Below are 16,255 nucleotides of genomic sequence, written 5' to 3'. Positions count from 1 at the left end.
TGGAATCTATGGGACACAATGAAAGCAGTCTTACAAGGGAAATTCATAGCAGCGAATATGCATATTAGGAAAACAGAATGAGCCCAATTAAACAACCTGATGCTGAACCTCAAGCTTCTAGAAAAAGAAGAGCAGGACAACCCCAGAGCTCATACAAGGGAGGAAATTATAAAGATCAGAGGAGAAATCAATGCAATGGAGACTAAGAGAACAAAAAATTAATGAAGCCAAGAGCTAGTTCTTCGAAAGAATAAACAAATTTGGCAAACCCTTAGCCAACCTTATCAGAAAAAGGAAAGGAAAGGTCCAAATCCATGCAATTAAGAATGAAAAGGGTGAAATTACAATGGATCCAGCAGAAAACCAGAGGATCATCAATACCTACTTCGAGAACCTATATGCCAATAAGATGGAAAACACAGAAGAAATGGACAGATTCCTAGATACATATGAATTACCAAAGTTGAACGAAAAAGGGCTAAAAATTCTAAACGATCCAATATCAACCAATGAAATTGAAAATGTATTTAAAAACTTACCAACTAAGAAAAGCCCGGGTCCTGATGACTTCACTGGTGAATTCTACAGGACAATTAGAAAGGAACTACTGCCACTACTGTTTAAATTCTTCAATGAAACTGAAAGGGAAGCAATAGTCCTGAATTCATTCCTGGAAGCAAGCATCACCTTGATCCCCAAAGTAGAGAAAGACCTAACCGAAAGAGAAGTTTAGGCCAATCTCACTAATGAACATAGATGCAAAAATTTTTAATAAGATACTGACAAATAGAATGCAGAAGAATATCAAGAAGATCATACACCCTGACCAAATAGGATTCATCCCAGGGATGCAGGGATGGTTCAACATACACAAATCAATCAATGTAATACACTATATCAATAGAGCCAAGGACAAAAACCATATGATTATCTCCATAGATGCAGAAAAAGCATTTGACAAAATCCAACATGCATTTATGATAAAAACCCTACAAAAAATTGGAATAGATGGTCTCTACCTCAAACTGATAGAAGCCATCTATGAAAAACCAACAGCCAATAGCATACTAAATGGTCACAAACTGAAATCCTTCACACTAAAATCAGAACAAGGCAAGGATGTCCACTATCACCACTCTTGTTCAATATAGTTCTGGAAACATTAGCCATTGCAATTAGACAAGAGAAAGAAATAAAAGGAATAAAGATAGGAAATGAAGAAGTCAAATTGTCATTATTTGTAGATGACATGATACTCTATATAGAAGACCCCAAGAACTCCACCAAAAGTCTTCTAGACTTAATACCAAATTCAGTAGAGTAGCTGGTTACAAGGTCAACACACAAAAATCAATAGCTTTCCTCTACACCAATGACAGACTCACTGAGAGAGAAATAGGGCAAATAATTCCTTTCACAATCTCATCCAAAAAACTGAAATACCTGGGAATCAACCTAATGAAAGAAATCAAAGACCTCTTCTCTGAAAACTATGGCACTCTGAAAAGAGAGATTGAAGATGATATCAGAAAATGGACAGACATCCCCTGCTCCTGGGTAGGAAGAATCAATATAGTGAAAATGGCCATACTTCCAAAACTGCTATATAGATTCAATGCAATCCCAATTGAAATCCCAGCAGCATACTTCATGGAGCTTGAGAAAACAATCCACAAATTCATTTGGAACAAGAAGAGACCCAGAATAGCAAAAGCAATTCTAGGTAACAGAGACATGGCAGGGGGTATCACAATCCCCAACTTGAAACTCTACTACAAAGCTACAGTGATAAAAAAAAAAAAAAAAAGCATGGTACTGGCAAAGCAATAGACCTGAGGACCGGTGGAACAGATTAGAAGATGCTGAAACAACTCCAGACACACTCAGCCATCTCATCTTTGATAAAGGAGCCAACCACCCTCACTGGAGGAAAGATAGTCTCTTTAATAAATGGTGCTGGAAAAATTGAGTCTCAACTTGTCAAAGATTAAAACTAGACCTGTATCTCTCACCATGCACTAAACTAAAATTGAAGTGGCTTAAAGATCTAAATATTAAAATAGAAACTCCGAACCAGTTGGAACAGAGGTTAGGTAGAACCCTTGAAGACATCGGTGTAGGAAAATACTTTATGAACAAAACCTCAGTTGCCTGTGAACTAGCACAAACAATCAACAAATGGGATCACTTCTTATTAAAAAGCTTCTGCACAGCAAGAGAAACTGAAGGACCCTAGTTAGCAAGACAAAGTCCATATTGCTGCTTGATCCACCTGCCTGTCCTTTACATGAACTCAGAAGGAGGAAGCTTAGAAACCTCCTCCCCTTAGAAAGTCTCTTTAGAAATAGCAATTAATCAACTATTGCTTTACAAATGTTCTAACAGCAGGACATTCCACTTCTGTACCTTTTGCTTGCTTTGCTAGTTCTATCCCATAGGGGGGCCTAGAAACTGTTGACCTCAAAGGTGTATAAAACATGCTTGTCTCCCCCCACTCGGGGCTTGAGTCTGATGCTTGGCTCGGGTCCTGGCTGGTAATAAACCCCTGTGTGGATTTAATGTCGGTCTCTGGTTGGTTCTTTCTTGCTGGGTCTAACAGAAACCACCAGCAGTGTGAAGAAAAAAAATTTTTTTTTCTTTCTGAAAAGTATCTATACACATTTTAATATATTTTTAAGAATTTATATGTTTAAAATGAGACAAGTGTACATGTAACTAAACAGCATGTCTGACAGAGCAACTAAGTCCACACTGATAAGCTTTTGAGAACCATTTTGATGTGTCACAGGTAGAGAAAGAATAAATAATAGTGCTTTAGGAGAGCATAGTGATGGACAGAGCAGGTAGAGAGCCTCAATGCAGATTCTGTTGTGGGGACAAGCCCCAGTAGTGACATGCGCAAAGGTGCTGGACTCCACAGCAGAAACAGCCCCACCCAGCTGCAGGGGTAGGACACCAGCATACTGAGCACAGGGCCAGGATCAGGCCCCTAGGAAGCACTTCAGACAGCATGTGTGTTCACACAGACCCCCAAAGGTATTGCACTCTGTAACAAGCTGTACACAGTTTAACAAAGGTGCTCCCAGCCACCTATCACTCTTTGGCAGTAGGTCAGGCCACCTTAAATGCTGACACAGATCTCCTCAGTGTGATGGGGGACAGGCCTTTGATATTGTGGGAAAATAGCTTCACCTGATGTTCCTCAGACAAAGGCCTACTATCTCGAATCTATAAAGAACTTAAAAAGATCAAACCTCCCAAATTTAAAGACCCAATCCAAAAATGGGCATCTGAAATGAACAGACATTTCTCAGACAAAGAAGACAAAATAGCAAACCAACATATGAGAAAATGTTCAACATCACTGGTCATTTGAGAGATGCAAATGAAAACAGCTGAGATTCTACCTCACCCCAGAAAGAATGGCTGCTATCAAGAAATCAACCAATAACAAATGTTGGTGGGGCTGTGAGGAGAAAGGAACACTTCTCCATTGTTGGTGGGAGTGAAGACTGGTGCCACCACTGTGGAAATCAGTGTGGAGATACCTCAGAGAACTAGGACTAGAAGTCCCATTTGACCCAGGTATTCCCCTGCTGGGTATCTTCCCCAAATAATTAAAACTATCATATCACAGTGACATATGTGCACCCATGTTCATAGCAGCACAGTATGTAATAGCCAAAACTTGGAAGCAGCCCAATTGTCCATCAACTGAAGACTGGATAAAGAAAATGTGGTTTTTGTATAAAATGTGGGGTTTTTTTAATAAAACTCAGCCATAAAAAATGAAAAATTAGAGACATTTGTAGCTAAATGGATGCACATTGAGGCAATACTATTAAGTGAAATAAATAGGACACACATGTGTAAATACCAAATAGTTTCTCTAGTGTGAGAAACTGAAAGGACTAAAAGGTTTAATAGATAATGTGAAATAGGAAGAAAAGGGGCAAAGGGGAAGCGGAAGCGGGAGGGATGGGGGAAAGGAAAAGAAGGGAATGGAATCAATACGAGAAAATGAAAAACTGGAAGCAAAGTCTTTGTAAATAGGGAGGGATGGAGGGGTTGAAGGGAGGTCAGGGGAAGGGGGAAAAATAAGAACCAAGAGAGATTATGTAAAGGTGCAAATTCCAATGATGAATGTCATTATATTGTATACCTAAAAGGTACCAATAAAATTAATTTAAAATAAATGAATAAAAGAGAGCCAGAAATAAATGACAGACAAAAAAGCAAATAAAAACATCCAGATTATTGCTAGAATCTGGTCTATCAGATCTCATAATGAGAGCAAGTTCTGGGACCAAGTTTTTCGTGACATGAATTTGTGAGTGAAATTGTGAAAATCTTGGATGATAAAATCGTGATCATCATTGTAATTGCTCTTTTTATTTTTTTGGTATTGGGAATTGAACCCATGCCCTTAGTACTGAGCTACACCCTCAATCCCTTTTTATTTTTAATCCTGAGAAAGCACCTCATTAAGCCACTAAATTTCCCAGACTAACTTGTGATCCTCCTGCTTCAGCCTCTCAAAGTGAGGGATTACATGTGTGCACCACCACGCCTAGCTGGCATACCTCTATTTTAAGCACTCCAAAATTGGCTTTGCAATAGAATCAACTTTGCTGCTGTCACTCAATGGGGCCTGAGGAGGTTCCTCTAAACTGGAGATGAGGACCTCAACTCAGCCTGAGGAAGGTCTCTGATGCATAGCCAGATTTATTACACTGAGTTAAGAAAGCAAGAGAAACTGGGAAGTGGACTTCAACTTGAAGATGCGAAGGAGGCTTGGCTCTGATGGAGGAGACCAAACTGGCCCATCAAGAAAAGGGAGAGATCAGCTTCTATGGAGTTTCTGGGGTGGCTAATGTCTTCTTGATCATTATCTCAGTTCTCATTTTGCAAGGTAGCTCTGATAGCTTAAGATGGCAATCCATTTCATGAACAGTTCTGTTCGAGGCAGTCTCAGTTTTGCAGAGGCTCTGCTGGAATCCAAGGTGACTGGAGACTTTTAGGCAGCATTTGATAGTTGAATGTTCCTATATATCTCTTACCTTGAAGTCCTCGGTCTTGAAGAAGGGTGAGATAGGCTGTGTACATTTAGTGCTATTCAACCTTGTATTGCCAGTTTTTAGGGAGATACTCCCTAAATTATTAACATGTCTACATGCACACCTGAACAGGGATGCAACTAAAAGTTTTAAGGCAATGAAAGAGGCAGATGCAAAACAAAGGTCAAGATTTGTTCTGGTTTTATTTGCGCATTAGGTATCTGTAGGCCCAAGTGAAGAATCACAGTTTTTTTTAGCAAAAGCAACTTTTAAGTCCCTTCCTGCCTCAGAAGAAAATACAAACCATGCTTTTAATGAGTAACCAGTGAAGGACCCAGGAATACACCTGTCACTTGTCCTCATGGTGGTCTCTCTCTTACTATCATATTACTTAGCCCAAAAGGGCTAGAGACCAAGAGTTCTAGAATTAATCACTATTTTTGTCTCAGATATGAGACATGAACGCGAATGTGGTTCATATTCTAAAATGTAATAAATCCATTTATTGCTATTTTTTAAGCAGTTAAACTTACTATGCTATCAGGAAATTATATTTCTTAAAGTTATACATTCTCTCATTCCTTTTCTGAAATAGTTTTATGGTCAAAGCCAATGTTCATTTGTAACTATTTAACAGTTTTTTTCTGGAGTCAAATAATTACAGACATGAGTAGGATAAAGAAATTTGACTTTCTTATGGTTCATTTGTCTATTTGTCTGTTTTTAGAGCTCATCAAATATCTTTTGGAAAGAATCTTATCTTGCACAAAGGTGCTATCACAGCTGTCTCTGTGCAGAAGTAAAGTGGCTTTTTAGAACCTAAGTTTTCCCCCTCAAACTGAGAAAAGGTCCAATCTTGCCATCACTTGATAAGGCCATATCTCAAAAGACAAGGTGATAGGAAAAGAAAGAGCTTTATTCCATGGCCAAAGAATGGAAAACCAAGAGCTTTGCTCACAAAACAGTTTCTCAACTCCATTGAGTTGAGGAGCCACAGATATGATAGATAAGAATAATAAACAAGAGATAAGCAAAAAAAAAAAAAAAAGAGGAGAAATATTCATGTCTTTTCTGGGAAAATGGGGAGGTATTCCAGGAACTTGGCTGCCACCTCTTTATTTGTATGTATGGTGCTGGGAGTTGGATCCAGGACCTATGCGATCCCTTCCTTTTTAAATCTTTTTTTTTTAAGATCTTACAAAGTAGGGCTGGGGATTTAGCTCGGTGGTTCTGCCACCTGCCTCGCAAGTGCAAGGTCCTGAGTTCAATCCCCGGTACCAAAAAAAAAAAGAAGATCTTACAAAGTAGATAAGTTGCCCAGTGTGGGCTAAACTTGTGAATCTCTTTCGTCAGCCTCCCAGAGTACTGGGATTACAGGCACGCACCACCACACCTGGTGCTGACTCTTCACTCCTTTTATGGTTTGGTGTTCCCAGTCATGATAGCTGTTAAAGGTTAAGGCCAAAAATGAGTCAGACACAGTATGAAGGCGGAGATACATTTTAATCTCATCCCAATCACCCTACAGAACATCTGTATACCCAAGAAGAGTTAGTTTCTGTAAAAATGGACATCAAGTCCCTGAAAAATGACTTAGGCAACTGTTACCATAACCCACATAGCAGAGATGTTATCTACAGCAAAGAGTGTAGGGGATGAACAATGCATTGCCCAGCTCTGTGGCCTTCAGAATTAGTGATTTTATTTTATTTATTTATTTATTTATTTTGGTACCAGGGATCGAACTTGGGTCCTCGAGCTTACGAGGCAAGTGGCAGAACCACTGAGCTAAATACCCGGCAAGAATTAGTGATTTTTTTTAAGTCAACTAAGAGCAAGTAAAGGCAGAGGTAAGGTTTACAGTATTTAGTTTTGTCATCAGTAACACTCCCATTCAGTTTACTGTTAAATGCTAAGGCATGTGACTATGAACTTTGAACAACTGCTGCTTTCCAGATATGGGCCAAGGACCATAACCTCAAATCTACTGCTTGCCCAGTAGATCTGAGGAAATTCCTGAGGAGAAAAATAATATTTATGAATGATTTCCCAAAGAATGTTCAAACTACCCTTTCTTTGCTTTTACTGCTTAGTGGGATCCATAGGCCAGCAATATCTACATTACCTAAGGACTTGTTAGATTTGCAGAAATTGGGCCCTGACTCAGATCTTATAAGTAGCATCTGCATTTTGACCAAGTTTATATACAGTTTGTGAAGCACTACTGTACACTGATCTATGAATCCCTTCATGGGCCTCAGGAGGAGTGAATAGTGAATCTCTTGGAATTGCATGTAAAAGTTATGCATGCATTTGTGTATTTTCCATGGAAATATTACCTGATCAGATTTTCAGAAGAGTTTGCTTTAAACATATTTACATAGGGTTAAGACCATTAACTATACATTTTCTAAAATATTTCTTGGATCTTCACCAAAGCATTAGAAAGGTCTATTCCTTTACCACCTCTACTGGTTTTCTGTTGCTACATAAGAAATTATTCTCAAATTTAGCAGCTTAAAATTACAAGAGCTTATTATGTCATGGCAATCCAGAAATGGCTTATGGGTGCCTTTAGCTCAGGGTTTTTCATGAGGACATCGTCATGCTATCAGCCCAGGTTACTGTCATCTCAAGGCTCCACGTGGGCTGGGAAAAAAACACTTCCAACGCCACTCACATAGTTGTTGACAGGAGCCCACTGTTGCCTTCTACTTGTTGGCTAGAGACCTCAGTCCATCACTTCAGTAGGCTCAGGTGGCTTCCCTCAGACTGAGCAAGACAAGAGTTAGACAGAATGAGACTGCAAGGCACACTGCCTTTAATTACCTATCTGCACATGCTATCACTTTAGCCTCATTCAATGTTTTGGTGAGGATTCAATGACATAATAACTGTCAATAAATCTTAGCCAAGAATTCCTTACATGTTAAGTACTCAATAAATGTTAACACTGAAGACTATTATAAGGAACAATCCTATGAAGATGACTGAATGGAGGGGGGGAGAGGGAGGAGGAGGAGGAGAGAGAGAGAGAGAGAGAGAGAGAGAGAGAGAGAGATTGAAAATTTCTTCACCATGCTCCATGGTGGGAGAATTTCTATTCAGCCCCAGTGAAAGCAATAGATATGTTCCAACTGAAGGACATGTGAATCACATGATTGTGTCCACCTTCTGTTGGCTACTACAAAGCATAATGTCACATCATTGGCCTTAAAAAGAGAATGAAGACCCTTAAATAAGTATTTTGTGCTCTAATCTTGTTTTTAGCCTTATTCTATTTTCTAATCCTGATGTTCCATCTATTCCGATTCCTTTATACATCTAAAGTAATATTTTACCTTTTTTGTATAATTTTATAAGCTGTTAAACCCATTTTGTAACCACACAGGTATAAAATAATCTCTCAAAGTTCACTAACATAAAAACATATAGTTAAAGGAAATTTGACCTGGTATATTCTGTGTATAATATGAATTTAAACATTTTTAATAATAATCACATAGTGATAAACACAATGAAAATTATCCCTCCTAAAACATATAAACTCACAAAAATTCTATTTTTGAGGTCTTATGGCCCTTACTGGAACCCATGCACAAGTCCTAAGAATTCATTCTTTCTTGGGTTTTGCTGATGTTGAATTCTGAGATTTACCGTCTCCAAAACTGCAATAACTAATGGAGACTGCACATACTCTAAGTTTTTTTAAGGCATAAAAGGACATGAATAGTTTTAGGAGCATCAATTTCCAAATCCTCAAATTCCATGGATATTCCTTCCTAAACTTGATCTGCCTGAGATAGCGTCTGGGTCCAGACATCATGTTATTTTCCTTGCCTACATTCCCTTACCTTTCATAATTACAAAAGAACATCATGCTCACTTCAAGAGAACATATACTAAAAGTGAAACAATACAGATAATATTAGCATGGCTCATGAACAAGGATAATATGTAAATTCATGAAATGTCTCATATTTAAACAACAAAAAAAAAGAAATGAAAGACATGTCTCTCGTGCATTCCAAAACTTACTGTGCTGTATTGCCCTGAGAAAGAAAATTGCTTGAGAAAACAGGGAGATAATTCAAGATATCTGAATTGATGAAGCCATCTTTAATCAAGACATCAAAAATACATGGTAAGGGCCGGGGACTTAGCTCAATGGTGCCACACCTGCCTCACAAGTGCAAGGTCCTGAGTTCAATCCCCGGTACGGCCAAAAAAAAAAAAAAAATCCATGGTAGACCTTAGAATCTTTCCCCTTCTGAAATCCTTTTTCATTTGTTTGTGTTTTAAGGTGATAGTGATAGATCCCAGGAACTCAAACATACTTACAAGGCAAGTGTTCTGCCACTGAGGTATAGACTTGCCCTTTAAACCTACTTATGTTAAAAATAAATCAAAGTCAGCCAGGGATTTGGCTCAGTGGTTCCTTCGCCTGCCTTGCAACCATGAGGACCTGAGTTTGATTCCTGGTACCAAATAAATAAATAAATAAATAACGGTGTTAGAAATCTGTGTTGATGTATTATAATCTTAAATGTATGATAGAGTCAGGCAGCAGAAGTGATGGCAATTTTTGCTCAACAACTTTATCTCTTCCATCCTCTAAATATTACCACAAAGTGCATTGTCCTTGAAGATTGAGTCTTCTGAGAGCAAAACAAAAAAGCCTTAGTAAGTTATTCTCTTGTTTCATTCAGTAATAAACCCAGGTAAAACTTCATGAGCATAAACCACAGTGGCACCCACCCATCTATAATGCCAGCTGCACAGGAGGTTGAGGAGAAAGGATCACAAGTTCAAGGCCAGCCTAGGCAATTTAGTGGAATATCATATCAGAATAGATATATAAAATTAAATTTAAAAGAAAAAAGCATCAGCTGGGTGTGATGGCAAATCCTTCTGATTTCCCTGGGAGGATGAGGTAAGAGGATCATGAATTCCAGCTCAGCCTGGGCAACTTAGTGAGACCCTGTCTCAAAATTTAAAAAAAAACAAGGCTTGAGGATGTAGGTCAGTGCAAAGACCTGGGTTCAACCGCCAATACCACAACATGTGCACGCACACACAAACACACACACACAGAATTAGGAAGGAAGGTGATAATTGTCAGAATGCATATTAATGCATTTATTTGATTTAAACTTTAAAGCAGTCTTTTTTTTTTTTTTTTGGTACTAGGCATCAAACTCATGACCTTGTGCTTTCAAGGCAGCCACAGTGCCACTGAGCTAAATCCCCAGCCCCAAAGCAGTCTTTTTCATATGAAAAGTTTATTGGTTTGACAAAAGGTGTGGTTTGGCCAACTATTTTAGATATCAGATATTTTCCATAGGTTGAACGAACTTGTGATGGTTAAGCTTAATTGGGTCAATCTGGTGGAGCACATTTCTGGGTGTGTCCAGTTGGGTCATTGAGGCATGACCTTGTCTGGTCCCTCATCCCTTCCCCTCTTGCACTGTTCCCCTACTCTGCTTCTCAGCCACCAGGAACTAAGCATCTTTGCCCTAACATTCCCTTGCACCTTGATTTTTCTGCCTTGGAGCCAGCCAACCAGACCATGGATTGACTGAATGCCCCAAACCATGAGTCAAATTAAATCTCTCCTGGACCAGGGATTCAACTCAGTGGCACCATGCCTGCCTGGCAAGTGCGAGGTCCTGAGTTCAATTCCCAGTACCAGAAAAAATTTAAATCTCTCCTCTTTTAAATTGAGGAGGTTGAGTATTTTGTCCCTGCAACTGAAAAGCTGGTATGATTATGGTCAGACCTCAGAAGATCAGAATGCTGATAGGAATATGGCCAGTGTAAGACAGACTCAGGATATTTCCACTGGGAACAAGAGCTCTATTCACTAAAGTTTCTTTCACTAAAAGTCATGTGTGTGTTACACTCTGACAGAAAATTTGTCTACATTTTGCCATGTTCCAAGACTTTGCAGGAGACTGAGATTAAGGGCAGTGGACTAATCTGGTGGAGGAAATTCTAAAACAGCCCAATATTCAGCCTGTGGCATAGGTTTCACTGGCTGCTATTAGCTAGATTTATAGTAAGAATCAAATATAGAGCAGAAAAATTTGAAAAACTTAAGTTTTGGTCTAAAAGGAACCACATGTAAAGATAGGGCAAAAAAGTAAGTGGCTGCTGAAGAAATTAGTGCTATTAAAAAGGAACTAACTACTTGGGACAAAAAGGAAGATCCATTAAGGGCATCTCAGAAATCAGTAAGACCCCAGCCATCACAGGTTTAGAGGTATAAATGCATAAACCTTTCATTTGAGAAGACAACCCCTGTGCCCTATAGTTGAGCAGGGAAGCTTAGAGAATTGGTTCCCCAGGATTGATCTCACCACACTTAACTATCCAGGCACACAGAGACTGCTGCAACCATGGTCCAAGGGGACCTGGCTACTGCAACCACAGACAGCAAATCTTGGTTTTATCTACATGATGCTGGTTTTTTGAGCATGCAGAATGCACGAGTTGTGAGGTCAGAGAGTCTTCCACCTGTATTTCAGAGGAAGGCCTGGGAAACAAGACAAGGAACTCTTAAGAGGGCAGTATATGAAGATATGGGAATGAAGCCAAAGGTACAGTAGAGATACCAGGAAATCAGAGGTGACAGGAACATGGAATGTCTGCCTGGGAAAGCTGCACCTGTCAGTAGAGCAACCCGAAGAGAGAAGACATGTGGGCTGCAATCAATAAGGCCATAGGAATGGGGCAGCTCATGTGCCCCAATACCAGATAAGGAGCTATAGAATTTAATGTTTTCCCTGTTGGGTTTTAGCCTTGCTTTGGTCTGATTCTTTTCTATCCCCTATACCTCCTTTGGGAATGGGAAAGTTTACCCTGTGCCATTGTACCTTGGATTATGTAACTTGTTTTTTATGTTTACAGAGGTTTACAGCTGAGTTTGCCTCAAGTATCAGAAGAGACTTTTACTTGAACTTTTGAAAAATGCTGAAACTTTGTGGGAAATATTATTGCACTTCCAGTTGTATGAAAGATAGTTATATTATGTTAGGAAGAATTATGACCTTGTGTTCACTTAGAGATTAAGTATGGTTTAAGGAGATGTGTTTTGGTGTCAGGTTGAAAAGGGGTGGCATGTGACAGTTAAGCTTCATTGTGTCAACTTGTTTGGCTTGGGAGCCCCCCTGGGGATTAGTGGTTATATCTGGGTGGGTTATGGAGGCATGACCTTGGATACTGCATCTAATCAGTCATCCCTTCCTTTCTGGCACTATTTCCCTGCTCTGCTTCTCAGCTACTATGAATTAAGCATCTTTGCTCCACTGCACCTTTCCACCATGATATATCTGCCTTGGAGCCTGCCTACCATGGACTGAATCCCCAAACTGTGAGCCAAATTAAACTTCTCCTACTTCAAGTGGTGGGTATTGGAAACTGTGCCCCACTGATAGGAAAGCTGACTAATACATAACTAAACCTAAGGCTCTAAGGATGCTTTTCTGAGCACGATGTTAACTAATACTTATCAGAAAGTCTTAGTGAAGCCTCTTCAGGAGACTTGTCAGCAATGAAGGTATTTTAATAATTGCATAACAATGTTTGCAAGATCAGTTGTTTCTACTTTTGTGATTTCAACAACATTGAAGAAGTACCTAACCAATTGTCATTGAGATTATTAAAAATGAAAGTGCACTATTTCTAGCACATAACTTGAAAGAAGTTTTAAAAATTAAAGTAATATTGCAACAATACAATCTTCCATTTCCATTAGTTAATTAGGGTAATAAAGATTTCTTAGTGCTTTCCTCATTAAAATAGAATGAAATCAATGCTGAAAACCCCACTTGATCTAATGGTAAGAAGTGTTAAGTAACAGTTTATCAGCATATATACATAAAATGTGAGTAAAGTCACTATATTATCGTGTTACTGTGAAGAGTAAATAAATTAGCATTAAAAAGACTTAGACAATGCCTGGCACACAGTACTAATACACATAAACTATTACTGTTATTGTTGTTATCATTATTTCTTCAGCACTTGGCATAGAGGTATAAATCATACGAATTACACCTATTTCCACATGTAGTTCCAAAACATTTTATGTTAATAATTTATTAAATTATAATATATGTATATCGTGTAGGTAAATTGGTAACTTAAATAACTATAATAATACCTCAATTGCAGAAAAACATTTTAACATTCAGCCTTACAATCATAGAAAATAAGATGCTTTAGGTTAAATTTATAGATATATTTTTGTGACAGGATTATTTATTAAGAATTTTTAAGCATTAAACCAGATTACTGCAGGATAAAATTATACTTCAGAGAAATGCAATAGAACAATTGTATTGATTGGGTGCATGTATTATGAAAATGTTGAGAAGAGCACTTCCCTAGAGTTCTGTCCCTTGATTTTTTGCTTAGCTGTACACCCACCTTGATTACAGAGCTTACCCGCACTCAATTAGCCTCTTTATCATCAATTTTAACTGATAAAGGAGGAGCTGCTGAACAGATAACCCCATATGTGAATTTGCACTTAAATTTATTATATTTCCAAGAATCTCAGGAACATTTTCTGTTGCAAGTTTCCTAACAATGTCAGGTACAACTTCTTGTTCCAACCAAACATATTACTCTTCCAGATTTTCAGCACCCTATATTTATGAGAACTTTTTTTGTGGTACTGGGACAAAACATAGGACTTCTGTATATGCTAGGCCAGTGCTCTACCACTGAACTACATCTCAGACCATTGCTTGACCTTTTTTTTAAGTGATGAACAGCCTAATACAAATGAGTTTTGTTTTGTTTTCATCTTACTTTTTAAGGAATTTATTGGCCATACAACTGAAACTTTGAGTAAGAGAGTTTGGTCCTAACTGGACTTAGGGCTTAACTCTTGTCTTTGGGGCTCAGCTTTTTCCTTCTACTGTGGGGGCACCAGTCACCAGCCCTATCTAATAGCAAATGACTGAGGCAACTCCAGATTTAACCATCACTGAAGTCTAAAATCAGAGGGCAAGATCATTTGCCTCTCTCCCAGAAACCTCAGCAAAAAACTCCATCCTCTACAAGGTTCTTGAGGCCAGTCACCTATTAGCATACCAATCACAGAGGCCAAAGAAACGCAAGTCCTGACCAGAATGGGATCGCTTGGATCAGCTGACTCCACATTCCAGACACCAATAGAGTCAGACACACTGGAGTTAGGTAAATAAGATCCTGAGAGGAAGAGATCTCCAAACAAGATTCCAAGGATGCATCTACCATGACGCAGTTTTTTGCTGGGCCAGAGCTCACAGTGTACTTGGCACTTTATTAATTCAATACACCATACATTCTCACTTCCACTTCAACCCAGTTCTACAGTTTGATAATAGCATCACTGCTTTTGATGGCTTTTGACTCTTCTTCTTGTTTGATCTTCATATTCATGATGGTGAATAAGAAGGGGTATCTAATCTACCTGGGCTTAAATATTACCTCTACTCTTTGCTAGTTCTATAATTTTGGTCACATTTACTTAACTTTTCTTTACCCTAGTCTCTTCATCTATTAAACATAGGTAGTGATAGTTCTCTCTTTCTTTGATTGCTGTGAAAATTGAATAAACTAATTCACATACAGCACCTACACAATGTCTGGCACATACTATGCACATTCTATGCATACTAGCTATTACTATTATTGTTATTGCCCCTACACTTGGCAATGGTGGTCAAAAAGTACTTTAGCCTGTGCATATCAGTTCATGCCAGGTCCCACACTGCTTCTCTAGGTTTTTCTGTTATCAGCCAACTGACACTCTGAGATGCTTTCATCTACTTTTCTCCACATTCTCTGTGCTTGCTGTTTTCTGCTTCTCTGTTTTATTCATCTTGTTTATTTTTCCTGAAACACCCTTGATTTGCATATCCAGGCTTACTATGATTTTGTTTGGCATTTAGGTTTCTCTTGCTTTGATATTAGTGTATACTAAAATAATTGCAGGCTGGGTTGCAGCTTTTGAACCAATAAAGGGCCATAATATGTTTATCCCTCATCTGACTTATAGTAATAGTCAGTACAATATCTTTTCTAGCAGAAAAATTGGGATTTTTTCATGTGGGGGGGCTGTTGCTAACAGATGTATATATCACATAATATGTTCTTTACTGTTCGGAGTAAGCTAGAGTTTGATAAAGTGAGTTACCACCTTGGAATGAATGGGCTAAGCAACCCAAAAAGTCTCCTAACTGTGAGGCCCAAAATGTGTCCTAATAGGATTACTTACCTCCTCTACTTCACCAGTGACAGAGACATTAGAAAAAATCGTGGAAAGTTTGAGCATGTCCTTATGGCAAGCATCACAAGACAAGGTTGTAGCAAAGGTTCTGCGTCTGTGGTCAGCTCTGGGAGAATGATTTCACAGTCAAACCCATGAGAGTTATCATATCAGCTCCTAGGGCCTCTATGCTTTGTACAGCCCAGATCCTGTCACTTCAGTTATAGTGGGAAAGGTATAACTTGGCACAACTTTATAGTTATTAGCCAAAACTCAATTTAGACTTTACAGAAAAGGTACAATAAGTTCATAATCCCCCAGCCCTCCATCTGAAATATACAAATCTCTTAAAACTCAAAAGGTACTCATAACTCACTCAGCAGTGAAACCTGACTCAACCTGGACTTATTTAGCAAAAAAAAAGTCCTCTTCCAATCTAAGGAAATGATTTATTATCTTTATTCCAATTTTTTGTGAATGTTTGTGTTTTGCTCAAAAATATTGTTGTGCTCCACGATAGGTTAAATCCCCAAACTCTGTAGGACATATATATGTTCCATTCCTAAACTCTATGGAATGCATATACATATATTTATATGAAATCTAAGATATAAGATTATGAACCTGAACAGATATAAAAACATCTATGAAATATATTCTTCCTTTTACTGTCATTCAATCCATTATGTAGGGAATGAAGTTGAGGTTGGGTCTAAAAACATTTCAAATGTATATTAATGGGCACTATATAATTAATTTCCAGTTACTTTTCTTGTTGATTAGATACTTTTATAATCTCTTTCTCATGCAGTTTCAAAGAAATGCTGGTAAACTTCTTCGACTATTTTATCAATAATACACAGCCTAAAAGTTATCTTTTTGTGTGTCTGTTTCTTCACTCAAAATATAAAGTTCAAGAATATTAGAATTTCATATA

General features: G+C 38.3%; 1 non-coding gene across 1 annotated transcript; it reads left to right on the top strand.

Annotated features, from left to right (window-relative positions):
• The first annotated feature begins 8,937 nt into the window (after positions 1 to 8,937).
• LOC147824990 (U6 spliceosomal RNA) lies at positions 8,938 to 9,042 on the top strand. Its single transcript, XR_015441594.1, has one exon. It is a non-coding gene; the product is annotated as a U6 spliceosomal RNA (small nuclear RNA).
• The last annotated feature ends 7,213 nt before the right edge of the window (positions 9,043 to 16,255 follow it).

Source organism: Heterocephalus glaber, unplaced genomic scaffold, assembly GCF_053883595.1.
Source record: "Heterocephalus glaber isolate CG9 unplaced genomic scaffold, H.glaber_assembly_v1.0 deba00001523, whole genome shotgun sequence".
NCBI classification, from domain to species: domain Eukaryota; kingdom Metazoa; phylum Chordata; class Mammalia; order Rodentia; family Bathyergidae; genus Heterocephalus; species Heterocephalus glaber.
This window is presented reverse-complemented; position numbering and strand designations above follow the sequence as displayed.